Here is a 10,177-nt window from a genome sequence, read left to right as displayed (position 1 = left end):
GTAGATGATAAACCGTAATTTATACATATTTTTACCCCATGCTTAACACATTTTATGGATGATTTTTCCTTAGAATTGGTGAATTTGATGCTCCTAATGCCTTAATTTCATGTTTTATACTTAAGTGAGCATAGGAGAGCGAAATGAACGAGAAATGGGCCAAAAACAGAGAAAATGGGCCAACATACGAAATCAACACGACCTGGACTTTCTCACACGGGTAGACCACATGGTCGTGTCAATTTAGTAGAATCGAAGCACGACTCACACAAGTAGAACACACACCCGTGCCATTCTAACAGGCTCGAGCACGGTCTGAAGTAATCATAAACGGGCGTGTCACACGGGGTGTCCCTACCGAGCCCAAATTGAGTCCAATTCAGAAAAGGCTAATTTCGAGGGTTCTTAGGCATTCTAAAGCCTATAAATACACCTTATAGGAGGAAGAAAGACACACATAGAGAGAAGGAGACAGGGAACTACTCAAAGGAAGCCGATTGATCCATCTCAGAAGCCGGATTCACCATCAAAACTGAAGATCTCCCCTCAATTTCCCTCTAAGAGTTATGAGCTAAATCCCCTAAATACCTAAGGGGAATGAAACCTAAGACGAATTTTGTTATTATTTTCTAAATTGTATGATAAATATTTAACTTGTTCTTAATTATGCGTTCTTAATTCTTGGTTTGATATCCCAGGATACTGATTCAAGATAAGCTCTTATTCAGAGGAAGAATACACCCTGTGTAAGAGTACATTTGTCATAATTAAGTGGAGTTGATTGCGCGCCTAGAGATAGTGTGACAAGATTTTGCCGGATTAGGGTGAAACCTAATAAGGGGATCCATAGATGGAGTTAATGCAACCCTAGGGTGTTAATTAGAGAAAAGTCTCAATTATTTAATCTAGGGATTAGACGTTATTAGTCTTGAATAGGGATAATAACATAACTTAGGGATCTCTACGGAATAAGTTAAATGAATAAATCATCCGATTCGGAGTCAGAATAACAAGTGAAGTCTAGGTGGACTCTTCCTTAAGTATTGTCTTAATTCAATCGTTTTCCAAAAGTAATCCCCCAATTCTATTTTTCTGTGAATTCTTAGTCTAGTTAATTAGTTAGTTAAAACAAACCCCCTTATTCTTAGGCTAGATAATAAAAAGACAATCATTACTAGTACTTTTAGTTCCTTTGGGTTCGACAATCCGATCTTACTAAAACTATACTATTGTTCGATACGTACACTTGCCTACATTGTAATAATAGTTAGTTTCAAGAACAATTCTTTATAAATATTTAAAACATGTCACACAAAATTGCATCAAGTTTTTGGCGCCGTTGCCGGGGAACTAAGATATTAGGAACGCTCAATTTTTACTACTTTAGCCATTTATTTTTCTTGCAAGTTAATTCTATTTTATTTTTATTATTATTTATTAATTTACTTTTTCTTTCTCTTGGCAGGTTTTTATAGTTTATGACTAGAAGAAACCCGTCAAGACCACTACTTTTTGATGAAGAAATCGATCGCACAGTTCGCAGAAACCAAAGAGAAATAAGACGAAGCTTAAGATACACAGAGAACGAGCAAGAGGACGATATTCAACCCCCAACCAAGGATATGGCTGAAAACCAAGACAATCAGCTACCTCCTGCGACACCCGTTGAACTAGCAAATCAAAATCCTGCTCATCGTACTATGTATGATTATGCTAAACCTACTTTAATAGGAATTGAGTCAAGTATAGTTAGGCCTGCTATTGCTACAAATAATTTTGAACTAAAACCTACCACTATTCAAATTATACAACAATTTGTTTAGTTTGATGGTTTGCAGGACGAGAATCTAAACACTTACTTGGCAAATTTCCTGGAATTCTGTGATACATTTAAAATTAATGGCATTTCTAATGATGCCATTCGTCTTCGATTATTCCCTTTTTCATTTAGGAACAAAGCTAAACAGTGGTTGAACTCGTTACCACGAGGGTCAATTACTACTTGGGAACAAATGACCAAAAAATTTTTATTAAAATTTTTTCGCCGGCTAAAACGGCCAAATTACGTAATGATATCTCTTCATTTATGCAGATGGACTTAGAAACTCTTTACGATGCATAGGAGAGATACAAGGACCTACTGTGAAGGTGTCCCCACCATGGATTACCTCTATGGTTGCAAGTTCAAACATTCTACAATGGTGTGAACCCCTCGACAAGGCAAATGCTTGATGCAGCAGCCGGGGGAACCATCAACGACAAAGCACCTGAAGAGGCTTACGAATTTATTGAAGAGATGTCACTGAATAACTATCAGTGGCAAGTTATGAGGACTAAGCCAACTAAAACAGCAGGCGTTTATAACATCGATTTGGTTACTATGCTGTCAAACCAGGTAGAACTTCTAAATAAAAAGATTGATGGTTTACTTGGTTCTACTTAGGTACATCTAGTAATGAAGTGCAAGACGAATGGAAGAGGACCATGCACAGAGTATCAACCCTTCAACCCTAGCATTAAGGAGGAACAAGTCCAATATATGGGTAACAATAACTCTAGATCCCAAAATAACCCATATAGTAACTCTTATAATGCAGGTTGGAGGAACCATCCCAATTTCTCGTGGGGCGATCAAGGAAATCAAAGGCCACAGAATCCTTCAGGCTTCGAACAACCACCCTACCAACAAGAGAAGAAACTGAACCTTAAAGAGATGCTGTCTAAATTTATCTCGGTGTCAGAAACCCATTTCCAGAACACCAAGACAGCACTTAAAAATCAACAAACGTCGATCCAAGGGCTCGAAACTCAGATAGGCCAGCTTTCCAAACTAATCTCTAAATGACCACAAGGTAGCTTGCCAAGTAATACTGAACCCAACCCAAGGGAATAGCTCAACTCGATTAATGTTCAAGATGAAGAAGGATTTGTTGAGCCTAAGCCAGAACCGAGGCAAGAAACTGGGATGAGTAGAGGTCAAGGTGAGGTAGGTCATAATAAAAATAAATCAGTGAATGTCGAATATAAACCTCGTGTGCCTCCCTTAACGTGATAAGGAAAGACCGCTCAAATGAACAATTTGGTAAATTCCTTAAGCTCTTAAAAAAATTACATATTAACTTACCATTTATTGAAGCTCTATTGCAGATGCCAAACGCAATGAAATTTTTAAAGGAGCTTTTAGCAAATAAATGGAAGTTGGACGAGGCGTCGCATGTGGAGCTAAACGTAGTTTGCTCAACTATTCTACAGAATAAACTGCCTAACAAACTAAAAGATCCTGGGAGTTTTATGATTCCTTACTTAATTGGTAGTTTAGATGTTAATAATGCATTAGTTGATTTAGGGGCTAGTATTAACGTCATGCCCTACAAAATGTTCAAAAAAGTGAGCATTCAAGTAGCAGATAAAATTATAAGATTTCCTAGGGGGTATTATTGAAGATGTGCTAGTTAAAATCAATAAATTTATATTTCCCGTTGACTTCATTGTTCTAGACATAGTGGAGGATAGCAACACTCCTTTGATTTTAGGACGGCCCTTTTTAGAAACTGTTAAAATGATTATTGATGTTGGCACAGGTGAGCTCACACTCCGTGTGGGAGATGAAACAGTCACCCTTCAAGCTCGCAATTCTGGCAACACATCAGAAATTAAAAGTGATCGTCTAAACCATTCTACTAAAATTGACAATATGGTGCAACCTAATTTGCAGGAAATGAGCCTGAAGGAAGTACATGAGTCATTCTTAAGCAGTAGTAGAGGAGCTATTCATGAAGATCGAAGGCTACAAATCAAGGAGTTAGATGAATGGCAAACTCATAAACCGAGAAAACATGATAAACCAAAACTACCCCAGAACGAGCTCAATAGCTTCCCACATCAACTTAAGGTTGGAGATAAAGTATCATTAGATGCCGCATATCATCACATTGTCATTACCAAACCGAATAAAGAAATCCCTCTTACGGTACTTAGCATTTTCCCATTCGGTACAGTCGAGGTAAGTCATCCCAAGTTCGACATTTTTAAGGTAAACAACACTCGTCTAAAACCTTATTTTGATGAGAATGATAGCAGGAATTAGGAGTATAAACTCCTCGAACCACCATGACCATTCAATGGAGAGGTAAGTCGAGCTTAGACTATAAATAAGCGTTTCTCGGGAGGCAACCCGAGCACTAACTGTATTAACCTATTTAAATTTTACTATTTAACACCTAACTTACTAACAGAGCTCTTGAATACAGGTTTACCACAAAGACACGGCCAAGCACACGGGCGTGCTTAAGGCCGTGCGAAAACAGGGCAAAGATTTCCCCAAAACAGGCAACAATAAATCGCCACGGCTATGCGACATAGCCGTGGGTGAACTGCCAAAACAACACGGGCATGCAACATGCCCGTGCCTTGAAACCATGGCCAAAACTGTCAAATGGCACGCCCGTGTCTAGCACCTATGGACAATACTGTCAAAATAACATGGGCGTGCGCAGAGCTACACGACCATGGGAGAAGCGAACCACATCACACACGGTCGTGTAACATGATCATGTAGCCACACAGCCTAGACACATGTGCGTGCCCGAGGGCCATGTGACAACATCTCACTTCGCGACAAACACGGGCGGGACACGATCCACACAGGCATGTGAACCGGCCGTGCCTCTTGGAAAATTAGATTATCTATCTTATTTTATTTTTCTTTTATTAATTTTTGAAGATTTTTTTGTTTTTAAACACAACTTATCTTTATGATTACTATCAAATTAGTCCCCTAATTCTCCTTTTGTCCTTCAGAATCATGTTTTTCCTCCAGCTTTATTTCCAACAACTCACTCTCGTTAATCCAGGAATTTCTTCCATTTTTAACTCAGGAGGTTTCACTTTTCTCCCTATCTTATGAACTTACACTTACATTTGTCAAGATATATATCTTTGTACATTGAGGATAATGTACATCTTAAGTGTGGGGGGGTATTCATTTCACTATCAGAAAAATCCCTAAATGGTTGCCTTGTTCTCTTGGAAAGCTCTCATATCATGTTTAGGATAAATTTTGATTGATTTATAACTTTTATTGATATATCTTGAATTAAAACATAGGCATTTATGCATTGATTGTTTAAACTTTAAGACATTAGGGAATCAAGCATGATAAGTTGATTTTTAAGAATTTAAAAATTTTAGGCTGTTTCCCCAAGTCTAGGTATTATCTTAAATTAGGATTCGCAAGTTTAAACATCAAAAAGCCATAATTTTTTGTGAGATCTTGAGCGTTTAGAGCATCTATTATTTTTTTCATGCTCACTGTCATTATGAGTGCGTCAGTATTGAATTTTTATTCTAGAACTTGCTTGGTTATGCATGTCAAGACCATACCATTTGATTTAATATGAAAAAAATGAGAAAGGCACTTAGGTTTAACCCACTCACTCCACAAAAGCCTACATTCACAATTAACCCTTAGTGAACCCCCTTAAGCCTAACAACCCATTTCTTGTATTACCCTTAATATTAACCTTTAACCCATTATTGTTGAAACCCCCTCAATTATTTTGATCCCAATTTTTGTCGAGATTTGATTTGAATAAATTACTTAGCTTTGTCCTGTTCTTAATAGTTAGTTATTTGACTTGTTCCTATAAAAAAATGTATGTATACGTATTAATAGTAGTGATCTTTTGAGCCAAAGAAGTTAAATTTCATATTCTAAGAAGAAGCTCTATTGTACACGATTAATGACTAGTCATTTTTCTAGTTAGGTAATTTTTCATTTCAATCTCGATTATAACTTTTTCTTTCAGCTTGTGACCACACCCCCTAACCAAGCCTCATTACAACCCTCTAAAGACCATTTGATTGATGTATCATCTTAATTTATAGTGGTGGAGATTTGATTTTCATGCAAGCCTATGGTAATGACTTTTCATTATTGACTATTGAGTGATTCGTTTATTGTCCTTAAACACCTCGAGTGATTTGAGTGAATCGTTAGTGAGGATGTGAAACTCTATGACATTTTGAATCAAAGGTAATTACTTAGACGAGGGGAGATACCTATATTTTCATGATAAAGTGCTCAACTTGGAATGTTTGAAACTTTGATGTTCTTTCAGTTGAATTTTCAATGTATGATTACCTATGGATTATTTTGAGATATTATCGATAGAGATTATAAGTTGAGAAGAATTTATTTTGATTATGAGTTGAGAATTTTGCTTGAGGACAAGCAAATGCTTAAGTGTGGGGGTATTTGATAAACCGTAATTTATACATATTTTTACCCCATGCTTAACACATTTTATGGATGATTTTTTCTTAGAATTGGAGAATTCGATGCTTTTAATGCCTTAATTTCATGTTTTATACTTAGGTGAGCATAGGAGAGCGAAAGAAACGAGAAACGGGCCAAAAACGGAGAAACTGGGCCAACGTACGAAATCAACACGGCCTGGACTTCCTCACACGGGCAGACCACACGGTCGTGTCAATTTAGAAGAATCGAAGCATGACTCACACGGGTAGAACACACGCCCGTGCGATTCTAACAGGCTCGAGCACGGGCTGAAGTAATCGCACACAGGAGTGTCACACGGGCGTGTCCCTGCCGAGCCCAAGTTGAGTCCAATTCGAAAAAGGCTAATTTCGAGGGTTCTTAGGCATGCCAAAGCCTATAAATACACCCTAGAGGAGGAAGAAAGACACACACAAAGAGAAGGAGGTAGGAAACTACTCATGGGAAGCCGATTGATCCATCTCAGAAGCCGAATTCACCATCACGACTGAATATCTCCCCTCAATTTCCCTCTAAGAGTTTTGGGTTGGTTTATGTTTTGTATTCATTATTCTTCTGAGATGTTTTCCTTTTTAGTTATGAACTAAATCCCTTAAATACCTAAGGGGAATGAAACCTAAGATGAATCTTATTATTATTTTCTGAATTGTATGATAAATATTTAATTTGTTCTTAATTATGTGTTCTTAATTCTTGTTTTGATATCCCAGGATACTGATTCAAGATAAGCTCTTATTCATATGAGGAATAGACCCTGTCTAATAGTATATTTTTCATAATTAAGCGGAGTTGATTGCGCGCCTAGAGATAGGGTAACAAGATTTTGCCGGATTAGGGTGAAACCTAATAAGGGGATCCATAGAACGAGTTAATGCAACCCTAGAGTGTTAATTAGAGAAAAGTCTCAATTATTCAATTTAGGGATTACACGTTATTAGTCTTGAATAGGGATAATAACATAACTTCGGGATCTTTACGGAACAAATTAAATGAATAAATCATCTAATTCGGAGTCAGAATAACAAGTGAAGTCTAGGTGGATTCTTCCTTAGGTATTGTCTTAATTCAATTGTTTTCCAAAAGTAATCCCCCAATTCTATTTTTTTGTGAATTCTTAGTCTAGTTAATTAGTTAGTTAAAACAAACCCCCTTATTCTTAGGCTAGATAATAAAAAGATAATCATTACTAGTACTTTTAGTTCCTTTGGGTTTGACAATCCGGCCTTGCTAAAACTATACTACTGTTCGATAGGTACACTTGCCTACATCGTGATAACAGTTAGTTTCAAGAACAATTCTTTATAAATATTAAAACCTGTCACACAAAATTGCAATCAGTGGAACCAGGATCAATCAAAGCAGTAATATCAATATCAAGTAGAGGAAATGTACCAGAAATGACGACTGGTGCAAAGTCATCTTCCCTAGCACGAATATCATATGTCCTTACAGGTGCTCGTGCCTCAGATCTAATCGCTATATCTGATAAACCGTAATTTATACATATTTTTATCCCATGCTTAGCCCATTTATGAATGGTTTCTCCTTAGATTTGGTATATTCGATGCTCCTAATCCTTTAATTTCATGTTTTATATTAGGAGAGCATAGGAGTGTAAAAAGAGCGAGAAACGGGCCGAAACCAGAGAAAATAGACCCACGTGGGAAATCAATACGGCTTGGACTTCCTTACACGGGTGTGTCACACGACCGTGCCCATTTGGCAGGATTGATGCACGATTTACATGGGTAGACTACGCGTTCGTGCCTATTCAACAGCCTTGACCATAGGAGAAAGTAATTGCACACGGGCGTGTCCCTGTCGAGCTCAAGTATAGTCCTATTCAAAAAAGACAAATTTTTAGGGCTCGTAGGCATCCAAAAGCCTATTTAAACACCTGAAGAGGCACTTAGGAGGGGGCGTAGAGTAAGAAGAAAGTAATTACTCATGGAAAGCCGATTGATCCATCTCAGAAGCTGGATTCATCAAGACTAAAGATCTCCCTTCAAGTTCCTTCAGGAGTTTTTGGGTTTTCTTATGTTTTGTTATCTTTATGCTTTTGAGATGTTTTCTTTCATAAGTATGAACTAAACCCCCCAAATCCCTAAGGGGAATGAAACCTAAGATGGATCTTGTTATTATAATCTGAATTGTATGATAAATATTTGATTTGTTCTTAATTATGTGTTCTTAATTCTTGTTTTAATATTCCAAGATATTGATTCAAGTTAACGCTCTTATTCAGAGGAGGGATAGACCCTGTCTAAGAGTAAATTTATCGTAATTAAGCGGAGTTGATTGCGCGCCTAGAGATAGAGTAACAAGGTTTTGCCAAATTAAGGTGAAACCTAATAGGGGAATCTATAGATCGAGTTAATGCAATTCTAGGGTGTTAATTAGAAAGAGATTTCAATTATTCAACCTAGGGTTAGACGCTATTAGTCTCGAGAGAGATAATAATATAACTTAGGGATTTCTACGGATCAAGTCAAATGTATAAATCGTCTGATTCAGAGTCAAATAACAAGTGAAGTCTTGGTGGATTTTTTCTTAGGTATGGTCTCAATCAATCGAATTTTCCCAAAACTATTTTCCCAAGTTTTCTTTCTGTGCATTCTTAGTTAGTAATTAGTTTAGATAACCAAACCTCTTAATTTTTAAGCTAGATAATAAAAAGGAAGTAAACACTAGTACTCGTAGTTCCTTTGGGTACGACAATCTGGTCTTGCTGAACTATACTACTGTTCGATAAGTACACTTGTCTTAATCGTGATAATAAGTTAGTCTCAAGAATGATTCATTTATAAATTTCTAAAACCTGTTACGAATATCACGTATCAAGTTTTTGGCGCCGTTATCGGGGAGCTAGGATATTAGGAACACTCAATTTTTATTACTTTAGCCATTTTACTTTTATTGCAATTTAAATTTTTATTTTCTTTTCTAATTCTTTATTTATTTTCTTTTGACAGGTTTTTCTAGTTTATGACCTGAAGAAACCCGTTAGGACCTTTACTGTTTGATAGTGAGATCGATTGCATAATTCACAAAAATTGAAGAGAAATAAGGAAAAGCTTACGATACACAGAGGAGGAGCAAGAGTACAATACTTCAACCACAACCGAGGAGATGGCTGAAAACTAAGAAAATCTACTACCTCCTGCGATTGCTGTTAATCAGAATCCTGCTCTGCGCACTATGTATGATTATGCTAAACTTTCTTTAACAGGAACTGAATCAAACATAGTTAGACTTGCTGTAGCTGCAAATACTTTTGAACTGAAACCTAACACAATTCAAATGATACAGTAATTTGTTCAGTTTGATGGTTTGCAGGATGAAGATCCCAATGCTCACTTGGCAAACTTTTTAGAACTATGTGATACATTTAAAATTAATGGTGTTTCTGATAATGCCATTCGCCTTCAGTTATTCCCTTTTTCATTAAGAAACAAAGCTAAACAGTGGTTGAATTCGTTATCACGGGGGTCAATCACTACTTGGGAATGATCGAAAAATTTTTATTAAAATATTTTCTACCGACTAAAACGGCTAAATTACGCAATGATATCTCTTCTTTTGTACAAATGGATTTAGAAACACTCTACAATGCATGTGAGAGATACAAGGACCTCTTGAGAAGATGCCCTCACCATGGGTTACCACTCTGGCTACAGGTTCAAACCTTTCATAATGGCCTGAATCCTTCAACTCGACAAATGGTTGACGCAGCTACTGGTGGAACCATCAATAATAAGACACCTGAAGATGCCTATGAATTTATAGAGGAGATGTCACTGAATAACTATCAGTGGCAAGTCATGAGGACAAAGCCAACGAAAACAGCCGGCGTTTATAACGTCGATTCGGTCACCATGC

The 10,177-nt window shown here is 37.0% G+C and overlaps 2 non-coding genes across 2 annotated transcripts; both read right to left on the bottom strand.

The window, feature by feature from the left end:
* Positions 1-2,060: 2,060 nt before the first annotated feature.
* On the bottom strand, positions 2,061-2,166 carry LOC121203856 (small nucleolar RNA R71). Its single transcript, XR_005898791.1, has one exon. It is a non-coding gene; the product is annotated as a small nucleolar RNA R71 (small nucleolar RNA).
* A 7,686-nt stretch (positions 2,167-9,852) lies between these two features.
* Positions 9,853-9,959, bottom strand: LOC121204366 (small nucleolar RNA R71). Its single transcript, XR_005899291.1, has one exon. It is a non-coding gene; the product is annotated as a small nucleolar RNA R71 (small nucleolar RNA).
* Positions 9,960-10,177: the final 218 nt, after the last annotated feature.

Source organism: Gossypium hirsutum, chromosome A07 (assembly GCF_007990345.1).
Source record: "Gossypium hirsutum isolate 1008001.06 chromosome A07, Gossypium_hirsutum_v2.1, whole genome shotgun sequence".
NCBI lineage: Eukaryota > Viridiplantae > Streptophyta > Magnoliopsida > Malvales > Malvaceae > Gossypium > Gossypium hirsutum.
Note: the sequence above shows the minus strand (reverse complement) of the source record. Positions and strands in the feature narration are given on the sequence as shown.